The sequence below is a fragment of the Akebia trifoliata genome, chromosome 8 (assembly GCF_017979445.1).
Source record: "Akebia trifoliata isolate Shusen 1 chromosome 8, ASM1797944v1, whole genome shotgun sequence".
NCBI lineage: Eukaryota > Viridiplantae > Streptophyta > Magnoliopsida > Ranunculales > Lardizabalaceae > Akebia > Akebia trifoliata.
Genome location: NC_141382.1, coordinates 4,556,308 through 4,575,086, shown reverse-complemented (window position 1 = coordinate 4,575,086; position 18,779 = coordinate 4,556,308). Strand labels below are relative to the sequence as shown.

At 33.0% G+C, this 18,779-nt stretch overlaps 1 pseudogene across 1 annotated transcript; it reads right to left on the bottom strand.

The window, feature by feature from the left end:
* Positions 1–5,819: 5,819 nt before the first annotated feature.
* LOC147395604 (zinc finger CCCH domain-containing protein 66 pseudogene) lies at positions 5,820–8,186 on the bottom strand (annotated as a pseudogene). The gene is made up of 2 exons (XR_015180720.1): positions 8,101–8,186; positions 5,820–7,676 (listed from the first exon to the last, which is right to left on the bottom strand). The product of XR_015180720.1 is annotated as a zinc finger CCCH domain-containing protein 66 pseudogene (transcript).
* Positions 8,187–18,779: the final 10,593 nt, after the last annotated feature.

Here is an 18,779-nt window from a genome sequence, read left to right as displayed (position 1 = left end):
ATCTACAAGTCCTTTCACATTTAAGTCCCAATGAGGGGACCAAGCAACCGAAACCCTTGATTTTTTTTTTCTTTTTAAAAGAAAAGATAATGATTTTTTGATTAGAGGATAAAACTGAGGACATGTATGTCATTTTTCATTAATCTATAAGAGAAGACCGAGGCCAAGGTAAAATGTCAAATATTCATTAAAACAAAAGGACTTGGAATTCGATAAAGAATAGAGGAGAATGATTTAGAATCATGGTTGCAAAATTCTTCAATGTTTTTAAAAAGCTTGTAAAATTTTCTGAACAAATTAATTGATCATCCATTAATTATGGAATATGATAATATTTTTACCTTCTACTCTCAAAATTTTATTTTCTTCAAATTCAAATCTCAAGAACAAGATAGGATTCGTAGGAAGGTTAAAGATGATGGATTTTGATAAGAAATCTATAAATATCATTTGTATATTCTAAGAAATTTTACCAATTTTTAAAAATATTTTTTTAAAGAAACTTTCTTGTATTTATTGAATGGAGCCAACATTGAATATTTATTAAATCTGAATTTTGTTACTAGGAAGAGATTAAAAGTGATTGTGCATGACACTTTATTCGACATTGAGCTGACATGGAGGTGTGCATGGAACCCTAGGGGAGTAGATCCTCTGTAGCATGAATCTGCTGTAGCCCATATCAATGTTTGAGGGTGTGCCACGTCATCAAGATGATTGCATCCAATCTTTTAAATATAGGGATACACTGACCGTCCATTTTCAAACACTTGATTAAGGCAAAAAAAAAAAAAAAAGTTTTTTTTTTGATAAATTTTTTTTTTTTCAAAAATGATTTAAACCATGAATCCAAGAGGGCTGTGTTGTTATTTTCCTTTAATGTAATGTTCTATGCACTGTAGATCAAGAGCTACAGATGATCCGCTCTCAAACCCTATATACTTTTCACTTGTATTTTTAGGAAAAACATCTATAATTTTATGGACACCTTCATGTCAGCTCAATATCGAACGTCGTGTCCTACGCAATCACTCTAGGATGACTCATGTTATTATCTTTAAAACGAATCTTGGGCTTAAATTCAAGAGCTCGACAACTTTTAGAGACAAAAACAACTCTTGAGTCAATGAGAGTACCACATTGTGAAATCTCTGGGCCCACTCATCATGTTTCTTGGGTGCTTTTTGACTCACCATGTTACTAATGATATTCATGTAGTGAAATATTTGGGCCAATCCACTCTAGGTTTATTCCATGGATTGAATTCCTCGAGATATCTCTTTAATCCTCTAAAATTATTGAGACTAGTTGAGATTTTTTAAATATAAATCAACATAACTATTTGTGCCATGCATGAATGGTCACACCTTTTGATTTTTATGAATGGATACACATTTTGACCATGGATGGATGTAATTATTATTTTTTATTTTTATAACCGGATATCCCTATAGACAGTGGATCGAGCCCGTATATGAGCTTTGCCCAGTCCATAGAACATGGTCTTATCCAAGGACTAGTCCCAAGGCACGTGTAACGCCGACAGATGCATCTACTTGTTTGTAGAGACGCTTAAGGGTTCATTCACTATATGTAAATGGGATAAGCAAATAGGCCAAATCACTCAAGTTTTCTAAGATTTCAATCAAGTATTTTGGTTTTCTCAAGCAATTAAATTGGAGATTACATACTCTTTCAAAGGAGAATTCGTGAAATGATCATTTTCTAAGTTTATTGCTTACAAGTTTCTCTCATTTTTAAACTCTTAAAGATGATACTTTTTTAAACCTATTTGACCTCTTCAACTTTTTGTTAAAACCCTTGATTTTTCATTTCAGGGCATTATTCATTTTAATTTTGAAAATAATAAATTAATGTTTTAAGAATTAAAATATTTTACTTGAATGGAGAAAAAAAATTCTTACTTTATAAAGCAATGAATATTTTCATTACTTTTGTTTAGCAAACTGTTAAAAAAAATTCCTATATATAAAATAGTGATTTTTTTTTTTTTTTAAAAGTGAAATATTTTAATTTTGAAAATGATAAATAAAAAAAATTAAAAACAAATAGTTCGTTATAATGGAAATTTCATAATTTTCAACGCATGTTTTGGTAAATCTGTCAAAATACTATCTTCTTCTAAAAGAGATAGAATCTTGAAAGTTAAAGAGGAAGCTATAATTTTTTATAGACTGATGATAATCTGACTCTTTTTTTTGTACACTTCTTGACCTGGTAGTTCATAGAACTATATCTTTTTTTACTTGTGTATCTCGAAGTAAAAGGATCTAAGGTTTTGTGAAGGGAGCATACAAAAGAAGTTAGATAATCACAACTCTTTTATATTAGAGGTTGAAGATAACTTCGCCTATATTATGTTCCTTGCATATTACCTTACCGATCCTAAACTTAGATTAAGGACAAGGGTCACATAAGGTTAACAATAAATATAAAAATATCTACACCACCTAACAAACAATAAGTTGAAAATGACGTGTCTTAGAGAATTAAAATTTGAGATCAAAGACAACGACATTTATGTCGTTTTATTTATTAGTTTGGGAAAGGACAAGTGGAGGCTTTGCATCAATTTGTAAAGATACGGGTATCTGAAAAATTCACCTAAGATTCAACTTTCTTTCAATTCTCATGAACAAGTTAGAATTTTTGAAGGATTTTGAATGGTAAAATTCAAAGGTTTTCTAAGCTCAAACAATGGATGGAAGATGAGGGTATCTACGTTATTTTTCATTTTTCTATAAGAGAAGATCGAGGTCAAGGAAGTATGTCATCAGTTCGAAAATACCAGGGGGTATCTCAAGAATGCACCTTGGAAATAAGCAATTGGGGGTATTTTTGGTATAAAAAAATAAAATAAAATAAATCTTTTAAGGCTGTATTTGATAGAAAATTCAATTTCCAAAGTGTGTTAAACGCATCTTAATGGGTGCCCTTAGACCACGTGTTGCCAACCACCCCGCAAATAATCACCAAAAGTCCAAGAATTTCAAGAAGCCGACTACTTTAGAGACAAAAAGTACTCTATAACTCAATGTGAGTAATTTGATTAAAAACCGAATTCTCCACGTGTTCTCCAGTCAATGATCTGTCATCTGTGGGACCCATTCAATCACCACCGTCCACGTGTGTGTGTTTTGACTTTTGACTAGTCACCATGCAAACAATAATATTCACGTTATGAAATCTCTTGGGGTCCATCCACAATATCTATTGTGGGTCCTAAGAGTCTGATCCGTTGGATTAAACATTCTCGAGATATGTATTTTACATTTATACTAGTGCTATGATTTCAAAATGTCCTCTCCATGTTTTGTTGAATATTTGAGATACCATATGACATTCCACATGACCTTGGTCTTCACTTGTAGACTAATGAAAAATGAAGTTAAAATCTTTGATTTTTCATTCTCATCATCTTTGATTGAGAGATGATGATTATGCTAATAATTATGATGATTATAGTGATAATGATAACAATAACGAAAACCATGATGATGATGATAGTGATGATGATCACAATGTTGATGGTGATGATGATTCCAATAATAAAAAACATGATGATGATAGTGACTATGATAAGGAGGGGACATTGGGGTTGAGATTCCACTCATAGAGAAGACAGTCGAATTTGACAGGAGTAGTTCCTGAGATTCAATAAGTTCGTCTCGAGGATGAACAAGTCGACCTGGTCTTGGACAAAGATCATTTTCAATAATTTCAAAGTTAAGTTGATAGTCATCATGGGAGGCATCTCATCAATTTAAAAATCTATATATTAAAATACAATGATGGATCCCATGTCCTTTATCTTTCACATAAAGAAGGGTTGAGATTTAATCTCAATATGAGTCTTAAAGATAATTTTAAAATTTTAATTTTATTGTCTTTCCTCTTTAGCATGGGCAAACTCTACTATAAGGACATATCTCAAATCTTTGATTATTGTTTTCATTGTAAACTTCTTTGTGAATGAGTCTTCAATGCAAAGTTCTTTAATCGCTCCCTCCTTGTTGTATATATGAATGACTAAAACCTTTTCTTTTTTGCATGCATGGCCAAAGCACAAGTATCAGGGCCCCTCCTTGAAGCTCTTTAGTACTCCTCTAGTGATCTTGGTAAATAACTAAGTGGAGGCACCCTTGTCGCATAGAGTACAATCCGAGTAGAGGTACATCCTTCTACAATTTGAATAAATTGTAAACAATTGAGGATTCAAAGTCTGGAATGAATGATCATATTGTAAAAAGGTGTATGAATTCGTAACGTGCCAATGCAAATTACAAATTTCGAATTTCACGCCGTTCTACCATTGCCATTAAACAATGTTTGTGAGGTTTCAACATTTCGTTCCTCCCTTAATTGAATAAAACATCACCTGTATTATAACTTAAAGGTTTAATTGTGAGGACCTAGAGGTTTTCATCGCTTCAAAATGGGCTTTGAGCCATTTTATAGAGTTGTTGGTTGAGCTATTGGTGACAATGGTTCCCAAGGTACCTTTATATAGTAGAATATGTAAAGAGTACGTATGTACTAAGTCCCAAAAATAAAATTTAGAGAGCATAGACCAATACTAGTAAAACATGAATCATTTCTTGGAAAAATCATAATGGTGACTTCGCCACTTAATTGTTCCACACTCGCAAATACATCACCTGTACGAGAAATTAGAGGCAACAAATTCACTACAATGAAGCATGTTAGCTACGAAAAAATGGCGTAATGGTGACTTACTTGTCCTCTTCTAATGATTATGCTGCTGGTGAAGTGTTGCTATGAAAGTGAAAAAATTGTCATTAGTTGTACCCGTAATGACATCAACAACATGATTGATCTTAATAAGTGGATGAATGAAAGGTATATCTAAAGTTACCTTCATAAGTTTTATATTGATTCTTTACGGACAGAATTTAGAGGTGTCAATGGGTCTGTTCTAGTTTCGTTCCTATGGTACTTAGAACAGGAACCATTATATTTTTTCAATTGTAGTTCTTGTTGGTTCTGGTTCTGATTTTCAAAAATCGAATGAGAAAAAAAAAGTTTCAAACTTTACTTGGATCAAATGGGGGGTATGCAATCCTGTTGTTGAGATGTTCAACGAATTCTTGGGCCTTGAGGAATGGCCGGCCACCTTTTACGTTAGAAGAGCAAAAGGTTTGTTTCTAAAATAAAAACAACCTATTATCTATAAAAATATCAACTGAACTTTTTTTTAATCGATAAACTCATTTTTAATGAGTTCAGTAACTCAACACTGACGAGGTTTGAACCCAAGTCTTTAGTATTATTACTCAAAGACTTTACCAATTAAGCTAGTTGACACTTGAAATCAACTTAATTTCAATGTGTTCCACTAAAGATATGAGTTAATTTAAAAAAAAAAAAAAAAAAACTAAAATTCGTTTTCTTTACAAGTTCAAAAAAATTGTTTATATAAAAAATTGAAAATTTTCATGTAATATGTTTTAATTTTAAAATGTAATAACACTTTAAAACAACTTTATCTTTGGTATAAAAGGAAAATACAAAATAAACCGTTTTTGGATATCAGCAGGTACCCACTCATGGGATAGAACCTAATGGTTACAGTTTTTATTGGTTTCAGTTCCATTTTAGACCCAACTGTAATCTAATTGATTCAAATAAAAAGGGAATCCAAATAACTACACTCAATTTTATTAAGATTAGGTTAATTTAATTTTAAGTTGATTTGAATATATTTCCATAATTAGGCTTCAAATCCCTTTTTGGATTGGTAAAACCCATTCAACTTTCATTTGAATTTCATTCCTTATTACACTCTACTTCAATAAAAGAGCCCAAAAAATTCAAAATGTAACAACAAAAACATCTTTCTTCTTCTTCTACCTTCTATGATCTTTAATAAACCTAGTTCTATTTCTGTATGAGTAGAGAATCATTTCTTCTTTCCCAAAAAATTTTAGAAAAAAAATTCAAAAAATTCAAAAAATTCAAAAAATGGCAATGGAATTGTTAGGTTAGAGGCATATGTGTAAATGCCAATCTTTTTCCCTCACCATCTGCTCCAGCTCCGTGTACACTCCACCAGAGATTGCACCCAAGATCCATCTCACTCATGATTGTTACGAGCCATTGAGGCTGCAGAAGTTGCACCATTGCTTGCTACTTGCTGCTTCGGAACCCAAATGATGACGATTTCCTCAACTTGTTCAGCTCTTCTTCTCAAATGCTCCAATTCAATTCCCCATTGGAGGAACCCCAATCAGAAAGGGTTGATTGCGTCACACTTGAAGAAGACATAGGGGCAGTGAATCCAGGAGGATAGTTTGCTTGAGGACTATCAATGAAGGAGCCAGACATAGGGGCAGTGAACCCAGGAGGATAGTTTGCTGGACGATGATCAATGAAGCTCTGGCTCCGCTTGGCAAAAACAAGAGATCTTGAATTCATGATCGACTCTGCGGTTGATCCATATGGGTCTAGCTCATATGATGGCAACGTCGTCACTGGAGAAGACGATGAGTATGAGGGGTAGCTGCCCCAGGAAGCAGCAATTTTCATAGAGAACGCTTGTAACTGAGACGGAACAGAAGGTTCAAGAGTTCCAGATTCGTCACCAAGATTTCTACGCTTCAACCAACCAAACTGACCATATTCCCCAAATGGGCTCATAGCCGATATGTCTGGGGTCAGAAAATTGGTAGAAGACGACCTTGGCGAAGGCACCACTGAACCTGTGGAGGCACAATGGCGACGCAAATCTTCGGGTGTGTGAGCAAAGAAGCAAACCTTTCGGATGCATCTCATCTCATCCTTACATAGCCGAGTCCGATACTGTGTGGGGTGAAGGCAGCGCTCAAACACGCCGTGTGCAAACTCACATGCATCACCATGTCGACATGTCCCCTTTGGGAACTCTGGACATAGGGCACAACTATATTGGTATTTCCGTGGGTCACGTCGCCTTGCAGTCTCCCCTGGATGGATAAAAGGGCACTCTTTCCAATTGTGAGGGCCTGCCCTTGAACAAGGTTTCACCTTGAACATGTACATTCTAAACTCATCTGTCCCATAAGGCCCATTCTGTAAGTCGGGCAACAATAGATCGATAGGATACACTTTCTTCTCGGTACAATCTTTCAAGACATGGGGAGTTTTGAGTCTCTTCTTCATCGAATTGCAACTAGAGTTCAAAACTGGGGGAATTATGTCTCTGGGTTGGTTTCCATAAGCATATAAAGAATTAACATCAGCTGAAGCTTCAACCAAAAGCCTAAAGATCTCCAAAGAAGCCGTGGATCCACCAGCCGTGGCACAATGAAGAGCTGTCACCTTATCCGAACCACGGGCCATATTGACATCAACTTGGCCACTAGCTAGTATATACTTAAACACTTTCTTGCTTCCAAACAAGGCGGCTATCATGATTGGTGTCCTCTCATCAAAATCCATCTTTTTCGATCCTATCGATTTACCATACCAAAGGCTCACCTCATCAATATCAAAACCCTCTTCTTCAACCAACCGTCTAAATTCGATTAGGTCATCTGAAGCTGATAATTCAAGCAAAATCGAAATTTTACGTAAGGATCCCTCTTTAGGCTTCTCCAATTCACCCTCCATTTCCTCTTTGAAGTTTGAAACACTTCACATTAAACACCACTCTCCTTCTGAAATAATAAAATTGACAAATTCATGTCCTGAAATTCCTAATATATATGAAGATTAGAAGCAAATTTTAACTTTAAAAGGAAGGATTCATGAAATTCTAAAATAGAAATGAAAAACCCAAATTCTAATAATAATAATAACAATAATCTGATTCTTTAAAAACAAGGAAACAAAGAATCAGTCCAATTAGATAATTTCTGAGATAAAGTTCCAATCTTCAAATAAAAAACACTGAAATTTTCAACTAATCACTAATACAAGAACCTTAAAAACCAATAAAAAACATAATCAAAGACATACATAAAAAAATTGACAATTATGTTTCACAAAATTAGAATCTTGATGAATCTGAACCTGAAGAACAACAAGCAAAGATTTATTTCTTCAATTAAAATCAAGAAAATATGAAATATTTAATCATACCTTGAGAAAACTAGGGTTTAAGGTTTCCAATTGATAGAACCACGATCGACGAACAACAAATGGTCTCTCTCGTACCAACTTTTCACTGTCTCCTCTCTCTAATACCAACTTTTCCCGCTAAATCCAACTCAAAGGACCAATGGGTTATTTAGACACACCCCCTCTACTTTTTGGTGAATATTTGAGTTAACCTCTGTATTTTAAAATTTATGACACACCCTCTTGAACTAGGTCTTCTCCTATAGACTTATTAAAATGATCTGAATGACCTCGTCTTCGACTTGAAAAAAAAACCTTTTATTTTTCTTTCCAAATTCAGTGATTTTCAAGCTCTTCAACCAACCACTTGGGTATCGTTTTTTACTCAATTCTTTGATTTTAATATTTTATCTACTTTTCAAGAATAAGATATAATTTTTTCAGTAGAAGATGATGGTATTTTAGATAGAATAATGATGAATACACGCGGTAAATCATACATGATCGGTGTGTGGCTAATGTGACAAGGGAATAGAATCATAAATATTTTTCCTTCTGTATCCCGAAGAAAAAGATCTATGATTCTAGGCCCTTGCCATGTCAATTGTGTATGCTTCTCCGTGTGCATTCATCACAACTCAATAATCAAAGATGTTCTTCAAGGGAGTAAAGCACGATTTAAAATGACAGATTGAAGATCAGATTCAATAAATTAGAATAATTGACAATGATGTTAAAGAGTTTGAATATGACATAGTTTTTATTACATTTAGGTCATTTTCATCAGTCTAGAAGAGTAGACAGGAGTCAAGGAGCGTATCATCCATTTGAAAACACAGGGGTAACATTGATATTTACCGAAACTTGGAGGTGTAACTCTAAATCATCCGATAAATCCTATAGCCCCTACACGCACTGACCATTGGTTCCTGGTTCGCATGAAACCGAATCAAACTAAACCAAATTAAAGTGACTTAGTTATGTTCGGTTCTATGAGTTGTTAATATCCTATAAACTTGTTTGAAAGTAACATGTATTTTAATAAATAATAAATATGAAATATTTCATATAGTACTTATTAATATATATATATATATATATATATATCTTAATTCCTAAGTACTAAGCATAATTAAAAATAAAAAATCAATCTCCACCATCTTTTATGTTTCAATCCATAATAAATAAATAAATATATATATATTTATTTAATTATATATAAGGGTTTGATTCGGTTATATACAAGTCTTGAACTGAGAATTGAATTGAATGAATCGATTCTTCATTTTGTTAACCCAGAATCAAATCACAACTTGTTTCAAACTGAACCAAACCAGCTCGGGTTTGGTTCGATTCTCGGTTTGAATCGGACCAAATTGCACCCCTAGGCCTAGCAACGGGGTGAAGTAGCGATCCAATCTCGCATTTTTAAATTCTTGAGGATGAAAAAGAGTTTGTGCTTCCTAGTTGTTTATAAAAGGTTACACGAAGCTTGCACAGATGGACACATCATACGATGTAAATTTGTTGCTTCAATAACAAATTGTAATAGAGATGCTTAAAGCCCAACCATTGCTGTGTGTTAATGTGTTGTAAGCATGGTTTTAAAACTCGTCTGAGATCGAGACGTATCACCCGAGTTAACTCGGTATCAGAGCTGAACTAGATCAACTCACAAAGTCACTTTTTTGATCGATTAATTTTTTGATTTTTTGAATGAGATGTCTCAAACGTATTGGAAAACTTGTCTGAGACGACTAGGTATCGGACCTTGACGAGACGTGAAACCAAGTTTTAAAACCATGGTTGTAAGGGTTAAAAATTTGTTGGGCCTAAGGCTTACTTCAAGGTTGTATTAATTAAGACCTTTTGCCTAAATACGAGCAGTCAGGTTGTTTTGCCAAAACTTTTCTTCAATGTGGACGAGGTCCATTCAGATTGTCAAGCCCATTCCTATTAAATGGAGCCAATTTAAACCTGATCCATTTGGCTATAGCAAATCATTTAATCCATTTGAATCGGATATAACCCAACTTATTGACCTGATTTGATTTGATTTGATTTTTTAAAATCAAGTTGACTCGTGCATTATAAATCAATGATTGATAAATCTTGGGTCATGTTTGGCATGCTGTTAACAATCATCTTCTTGAGAATCCATTAATATTTAAGAATTGATTTTTCAGGTATTGTTTGAGATGAGATTATAAAAATCCATTTTTATGAAATCTTTATATAAAATTGATTTTATAATATTCTATTTGTTAAAGTTATGCAAAATCAATTATTTCAGAAACTGGTTTTTGACCTGTTGATCAAATTTGACTAAATTATCTCAATCCAATCTTAAAGCTCTTTATGTGATTAATACTTGGGTTTTGACCAGATATAGTCAACCCATTCATTGAACCATGATGTTTGATCGATATGATTGGGTTTTGACCAATCTAAAGATCTATGATTGGTTGACTTGTTTGAAGATTCCAAAGCCAAAGGCCATAAGTAGTCAAATTGAATAAAACTTCTTGCTTTATATATTGGATTATGTCCTAAACCAATTTGCATATTATAATCCAATGTAACATGGTTCGTATGCTCTGGTTGGTATGTAAATTAAACTCAACATCAGAATCATAACTGATCAAATAAGTCAATAATGAATAAAAGATATTGTTACATCCCTTAGAATAGAATGAATGTATGTGAATACCATTAGCAAAAGAAAGTTTGCCGTGACGATTCTATTAATGTGATTTATCCTTATCGGGTGTTAGGTCTTACCTATAGGGGGTTTAAGAAGATTAATAAAATGGCCGTTTGAATTCTCATTAATACCAAGAAGTAGCATTGACTTACGTAAAACTACTAATTCTACCAAAAGATGAATTGGAGTAGTTTTGTGTGAGTTGAGTAAGTAGAATAGTTATAAGCATAATGGGAGATAGGGATAGTCCTATTGAGTTTAGTCCCATATGAGACACTCGTTGTTTTGTCTCTCTCCTTATAAGTTCATGGGCCTTTCCATTTATTGCTAATTAGTTTTGAGTTGGACCATCAAATTTATCATAGTATCAGAGTCGGCCTTTCTCTCCTCCACATCATCCAGTTCATATCTTCACGTACTTTAGCCCAATCCAGTCCACACGTGTGGGGGTGTGTTGAGTTTAGTCTTATATCGGACACTCATTGCCTTGTCTCTCCTTATAAGTTCATGGGTCTTTTCACTCATTACTAATTGATTTTGAGTTGGCCTCCCAAATTTATCAAATCCCTTCTAAGCATTAGTAGAAGTGACCAAATCAAATTAAAACATAAGTGACTAGATCTATGCACACTTAATCAACACAATCTTAGAAGACATGTGGTATATAGGGTTTTTTTTTTTTTTTTCTTCTAATGGTGATATCAGATGGTGCAAGATGTCTATTTCCATAGGATTCAAAGTTTTTAGAAAATGATAAAACACTCTAATCAATTCAACCTAACACCTGGCACAAATTGAATCACCAAATATAAATGGTCCATTTGTTACAACATCAAAGTTCTATTTCAAGAAATTGTGTCTAGGAGAAACAAAAGCCCAGAGACTAAGAAGCTAGAACTAGGATAAGCTTGTCTATTAATGAAGGTGAAAAAAGTATTGTGTTGTGCAAAGAAGAAGCCTGAAACTAATGTCTGTTTAACAATTTACAATTTTTGGATTTTGACAAAATGACCAGAATGCCCTTTCATTATAAAAAGCTATCAAATGACATATTTTGGTATTTGAAGTAAAAATTGGTAGTTTTAAGTAACTTTCTTAGGACCTTAGCATTAACCTAATATTGAAAGTATAAAAATGGGAGCTACTATTGCCACACCAATCCTTATGTAAATCACCAAAGAATTGCACAGAGTTAGTGTTAGTAAAGGTTGGTTTGGCAATAGTAAATCTTTAAAAAAAAATTAATAAAAATAAAAACGTTTTTTTTTTCAATTTTCATAAATGATGAATATTGCCAAAATTCTTGAAAAAATATCAATTACCATAACATAACAAGCTAAATTAACATTTAAGCAAAATATAGAAAAGTTTAGTAAGATAGATTATAATCCAAACAATGTTGTACTGCATATGCTTAGTGGGCAAAGCTGGTTGGATTTGTGGGATAAAATTTAATTCTTAAGCTTTATCTAATATTTTATTCCTTGATTGCAGTATCTTTATGTACACTCCTATTATTACTAGATTTGTTTTTGATAACCGGGTACCCCTATGCACAATAGAGTCCATAGACCATGATCTTGTCCAAGGATTAGTCTTGGGGCGCGTGCAATGCTCGTACATCACACACACCAAGTAAGTGAGGGTGCACATTGGCAGGTGATCCTTGAGGAATTAATGCTCATACTGGATATTGAACTCACGACCTACAAGCATGAACCGCTCGGGATTCTACTATTACTAGATTACTAGAGTGAAACTCTTTTGCAGAGTCCAACCCTCAAGATCTCCATTTATAATTATAAAATCTAAACCGAAAAATGGCCCTAATGTGGTTTTATTTCTTAAGCACGACCCAGCCCAGTCCATTAACAGCCCTACCCCCTACTTATAGTCTTATACATTCGTGTCCCTTGCCTTGTGGACCTAAAACAGAGCTAAGACTGCTAAATTTTCTCGGGATTCAAATTCGTCCAAGTGTCTCAGTCCAAGGACGACGATGATATCTGTCATCCTGAAGAGGATGCTAATATATTCCTGGATTAAGTAGAATGCTAGCCTCAAAACACTACACGGTATCCACATGCTTATATTTCCACGTGGCAATTCATCTTGTTTCCACTTTGGTGTGCTGTGTCACATTGAATCAGTGATGCCCCACGTGGCTCTGTCTGAAAAGTGCGTCTAACAATTTCATTTATTAGCCAAAGTACAAATGCGGTAGGTATATCATTTTAAAGTGCAATAAATACACTTTCGAAATTGGAATTTGAGAGTATTTTGGTATTAATTTTTTTTTATTTATAAGGACGTTTCCGGCACAAAATCCAATTTGTGAAGTGTACTTATTGCACTTCAACGTGTGACACACGTCATCAAGATCCATAAAATATATATATATATATATATATGGAAATGTTCAGCACCCTAAGTTTTACCACACACTTTAACAAACGTTTTTTGTCCTACATGGGTTAAAAGTTTTGGAATGGGCTGATTTTTGGTGAGGATGATCTCTATGATTAGAAGATCATCCTCCCCAAAAATCAGCCCATTCCGAAATGTTTAACCCCATGTTTACACGTTGAAAAATCGTGGATCGTCCATTTTTTGTAAATCATTTTTGATGGAGTTAGAAGTTTTGGAATGAGCTGATTTTTGGTGAGGATGATCTCCTCACCATAGAGATCATCCTCACCAAAAATCAGCCCATTCCGAAACTTCTAACCCATGTAGGACAAAACGCGTTTGTTAAAGTGTGTGGTAAAACTTAGGGTGCCGAACGGGACCCATATATATATATATATAAAGTTCCGTTCAGCAACAAACATTTTGTTTTGGAATGGGCTGATTTTTGGTGAGGATGATCTCTACGGTGAGGAGATCTTTCTCACCAAAAATTAGTCCATTCCAAAACTTCTAGCCCCAGTTTACAAGTTGAAAAATTGTGGACCGTCAATTTTTTATAAACAATTTTTGATGGGATTAGAAATTTTGGAATGGGCTGATTTTTGGTGATGATGATCTCCTCACCGTAGAGATCATCCTCACCAAAAATCAGCCCATTCCAAAACCTCTAACCCATGTTTTGAAAAATGTTTTGCCAAAATGTTTGTTGCTGAACATTTCTCATATATATATATATTGACTGACACTATCCCAACCATTTAGATACAAAATCTAATAATTGAGATTTATCCTCATGATATATATGGGTTGGGATTATATGTGTTTTTTTTTTAATCATCCTTCATGAGTTAAGGGATCTTGATCTGAAATATATTATATGTCTTCTTTTCAATATTGGAGATAATCTTTTATTTTTAAACTGATTACATACTTCCTTCTTGACCTAGGTTTTCTCCGAGCGAGTGAAATAAATAACTTTAACATCTTCATCTTTAACATCTAACTGAAACCCCATTAATTTCTTCTTGAAACAAGTTATCTTTGAAGATTAAATTAATAGATTTATCTTATTCAATTTTCAAATCTTAATAACAAGATATGATTTGGAGAAGTACAATAAAGGATTTTTCTAAAATCAATCGTTTTGCAAACTCTTGAATAAAATATTTTAGTGTAATCTTCAACATGCAAAATTTACCTATTTGAACCTTTAAACCTCAAGATGAGATATGCTTTTTGGGAAAATAAATCAGACAATGATTGATTTGTGTAGAAAAATCAAGAATTTTTTTACAAGAGGTTAAAAATGTTGAAAATGATGAATTGAAGACGAGGGTGATCAAGTTACAAAAATAATTTCTCAGAAGTAGAAGAGTTTGAAGATAATGGATTTCTGGGAGGGGAAAAATCGTTGAAGATGACATTTTCTGCTTTAGTTAAAAGCTTTGAAGATGAGATAGGTTTTTTTGGAAAAAAAAAAAAAAAATCAAGGGAATTTGACTAACCAAGGGCAGCATCTTATCATCATTTGGAAAATACTGAGGGTATATATCTCTAATGTTGACCAAAACATGGAGGGGTATGTCTAAATTGCATTTTTTTTTTACTTTGATTGTTGCATTGTATGAGAAAAATATTTGGATAAATTGTAGACAAATTGTAATTAAGATGACAAAATCTTAACTATTTTTCCCCGTAATTTCTTAATGGTACTTGAGATCATGTTTGGAGATCACTTCACACTTATAACACGCAAAAACACTTATTGGACTGATTTGGTACTAACTCAACTTTTCACATCGACTAACAAACTAGGGTTGCAACTCGGGCGGGCTAACCTGAATTCAACTCGAGCTCAACCTGAATGATGGGCGAGCCTAGGCTAGGTTATAAGGAAAATGAGTTGAGCCTAGGCTAGGAAATCTCAACCCCAATTCAATTCGGGTTGAGTCTCTAGGAAACCCAACTCAACCCACCCGAGCTCGATGCTATATATTTACATATAAGTATTTATATTTATATTTTTCAAAAAATTAATTTTCTTTTCTTAAATATATTTGTAAAACTAAGGAAAAAAATCGTTTTATTGATTTTTTTCTATATTTAAATTTATTGCTATGTATGCTTAAGTATAATATTTTACATATTTTTGAAAATGAAGAGTTGTTTTTGCATAAATTTAAAGAGAGAAAATGAGTTCAATCCACCCAAATTTGCCTAACTTAGGCTAACCCGAACGACCCGATTTTAGAAGCTCAGTGTGGGGTTGAGCTTGGGTAAATCAGCTCTAACTCGATGGTTAAGTTGAGTGAGCTCGAGTTTGGGCCACTATGTTGATAATCTCCTAGTTGATTCAAGATCAGGGTGATTCACCCCCATTTACCTAGTGCGGAAATAGGTCGAGAATCTGAAATGACGACACATTACAAGCTACCATACCTTCAAGGGCTCCACTTTGCCATAGATCCAACTCTGGTTTGGGTTGAGGGTTTTACAACTTGGGTTGTCCCTCCAACCCACCCAAGTTGTAGCCCTATAACAAACAAGTGAAAAATGGGTAGAAATAAGTTGTCCAGATCAACTTGTCACTTTGCACGGAGCTAATTGTACTTATTGTTACATGGTTTTGAACAATAATATTTCTTATTGTTTAGGGCTATCACCAAATGTTTATCGGTTCGAATATAGTAATATCCGAATTTGAATTCGAATCTGACAAATCTTCTAAAACTCTATCCGAATTCAAATCCAATTATCCTATCAGATATCGAATACTATCTAATTAGAATTCGAATAATTTGTATATATAAAAAAAACATAATTTTTCCTTATCCAACTGATTTTTCATTATTTAAAAAAACTTATTATATATTATACTATTTATATTATTTTATTTATATAATATATAAACAAAATAAAATAATATATTATATATTATTTCAAATAAGATATTATCAGATTTGAAATGTTAATATCTGAATCCATATCCGATAAGGATTCAAAAATATAAAACTATCTGAATTCGAATCCGATATCTGAAAATTTTCAAATAATATTCGATTTTTCAAATTCAAATTTTTGACTATCCATTAACACCCCTAGTTGTTTATTTAATGACAAAATATCTACTAGAATATTCCAGAGAATTAAATTAAGGTGGTTACGTATCCCTCCAAATTTTGATAAGTATACCCCTCTATGTTTTATAACTAATTAATGACATATCCTCCTTGACCTTAGTCTTTTGTAATAGACTAATAGGAATGACTCAAATGCTCTTGTCTTCAACTTCTTTAAAAAAATAATTGATTTTTCTTTTCAAAACCAATTATTAGTCTCTTACGAAAAATTCTGCCCATATCTTACCTCAACCTTCAAATTAATCTCGAGGAAAAGAATGATGTTTCAGAAAGTTGTTAGTAATGAAATTTCAAGTACATTAAAAAAAAAAAAAAAAAGGGTTTTATACAAATGGTTTATGTCATGGTTGAAATGATGAATTGGAGATAAAAATTTGAAAATAATTTACCATAGAGATTAAAGATGATTTGTTTCGGGAAGAAAAATCAAAGGTTTCTAGCAAGATGTTGAAGATGAGAGCATTTGGATATTTTCAATTTGTTTAGTTAAAACAATTAAGGTTAGAGAGATGTCATGCATTTGAAAACATGAGTTATCTCAAATATTTACCAAAACATGAAGGGATCGATATGTCTAAATCACTCTTAAATCAATGACCAAAACTTTTAACGTCAAAATATCTAAAGAAGTTATCTTTCACAAAAGACACTCCTACCAAACGACGACAAATTTTGCAACAACAAGTCATAGAAGCGCGCGCGTCCATTGATAGATCCCACTCAACGCACCACATTTACAAACAAGGCCTTAACAATCTTGAAAACGATTCTACTTATTTTTCCGTATAAATGGTTAAATATTTTCTTGAAAAATCAATTTTCTAAAGATAATACAAATAAATATTTTCCTATCAATTATGTATAATCTGCCAAAATATCAAAGTTGAAAATTTATTCTCCTTGTGACCTTAAGCAAATAATTTATTAGCAAGGCAGCAAATTCAGGATTGTACCTCACATCATACACCCTAATGTGAAAGTGTAAGAAGTCAAAAATGCCTTTTCAGAGATATTTTTTATCAATATACGAGTGAAAAAGCATTTATGATTCTTATTCACTTTCACGTCAAGATGTGTGATATAACGTACAAATTTGAGGTCACTTCAACACGACTCCTTTTGTCTTTTTGGTCCTCTGGAGAAGTAAAGCAGGAAACAACTTGGTTTTTATGGTTAGCTATGCGTACAGTGTTCCTCGTGTGCTAATATGCAACTATCAGGGTAGTGTGGGGCCACTTGTACCTATATGGTAGTCTATGGTTGTGTATATTAATGAGATTTGTGTGGATGGAAAATGAAGGTTTCTTCTTAATAAAGAAATAGAAATAAATGCATACCCGTCGACTTCAATCCTTATACATTCCACGTGGTGTAAACACATTTTTTTATTATTTATAATTCAGGTTTTGATAAGCATCGACTTTAGTGTTTCAATAAGATGAGACGATAGTGATGTTAGTTATTTAATTAGAAACTTATGTGTGGAACATGATGAGGTATGATCATTGACACATCTCATCATTATGCCACTTGGATGAACATGAAGTCATCTATCATAAGACGTGGTCACAACCCTCATTTAGGGTTAAGTTTGTGTAAATGTCTTGTATTTGTTGGACCACACAAAATAACGAGGGTACAACTAATAGTATGAAAAAGATTATCGTGTAATATATTTTTTTTAAGGGATTTTTATTTTGAGAAATTTTACATATTTTGATAACTCTCGATTATGTAAATAGAGATTTCTAAGATTGTAAAACTTACGAGAAAATTTCATGTTATCACAATGATAAATAAAAGTATCTTCACCATGTAAATATTTTGGAAGTGTATTGTCCCATTAGTTTCAATATCACTCGCCTATGAGTTGGTAAATTACTCTTCTTTGAAAATAAATCTGCGATTCACACTTATCAAGTTGGATTCAAAACATGATTGGAACATAATATCAGAGAGTAATTAAATTTATAATAGAAACGGAGTTCAATAATTCCTTAGATCTACCTAAGATCTTATTGCTCAATTAGTTGAAATCCATCTACTTTGTTTTTAGTAATAGTGGTCAACAATAAGAGTTGTGAGAATCTGACACTCTTTTTTTAGACGTCCCACTTACATTCCCATCACAGAATTATAGATCCTTTGCTTTGGGATACACAAGAAAAAGATTTATGGTTCTGTAATTGCCACGTCAATGAGCATATAGGGGCATCTGAAAAAAAAAAACATTAACCTAACAATAATGGACTACAGATGGAATTAATTGGATAGTTGGTGAACTTCTTGAATGATGATAAGTATTCAATAAAGAATCTATCATTAATTTAGAAAACATTTAATATTAGAAAATAATGAAAATAAGATGTCAAATTCTGGTCAAGTAAATTTTAAGAGTTGTGCTAGATTGACCTCAAGATTGTACCTCATTTAACATTTTTCTGATG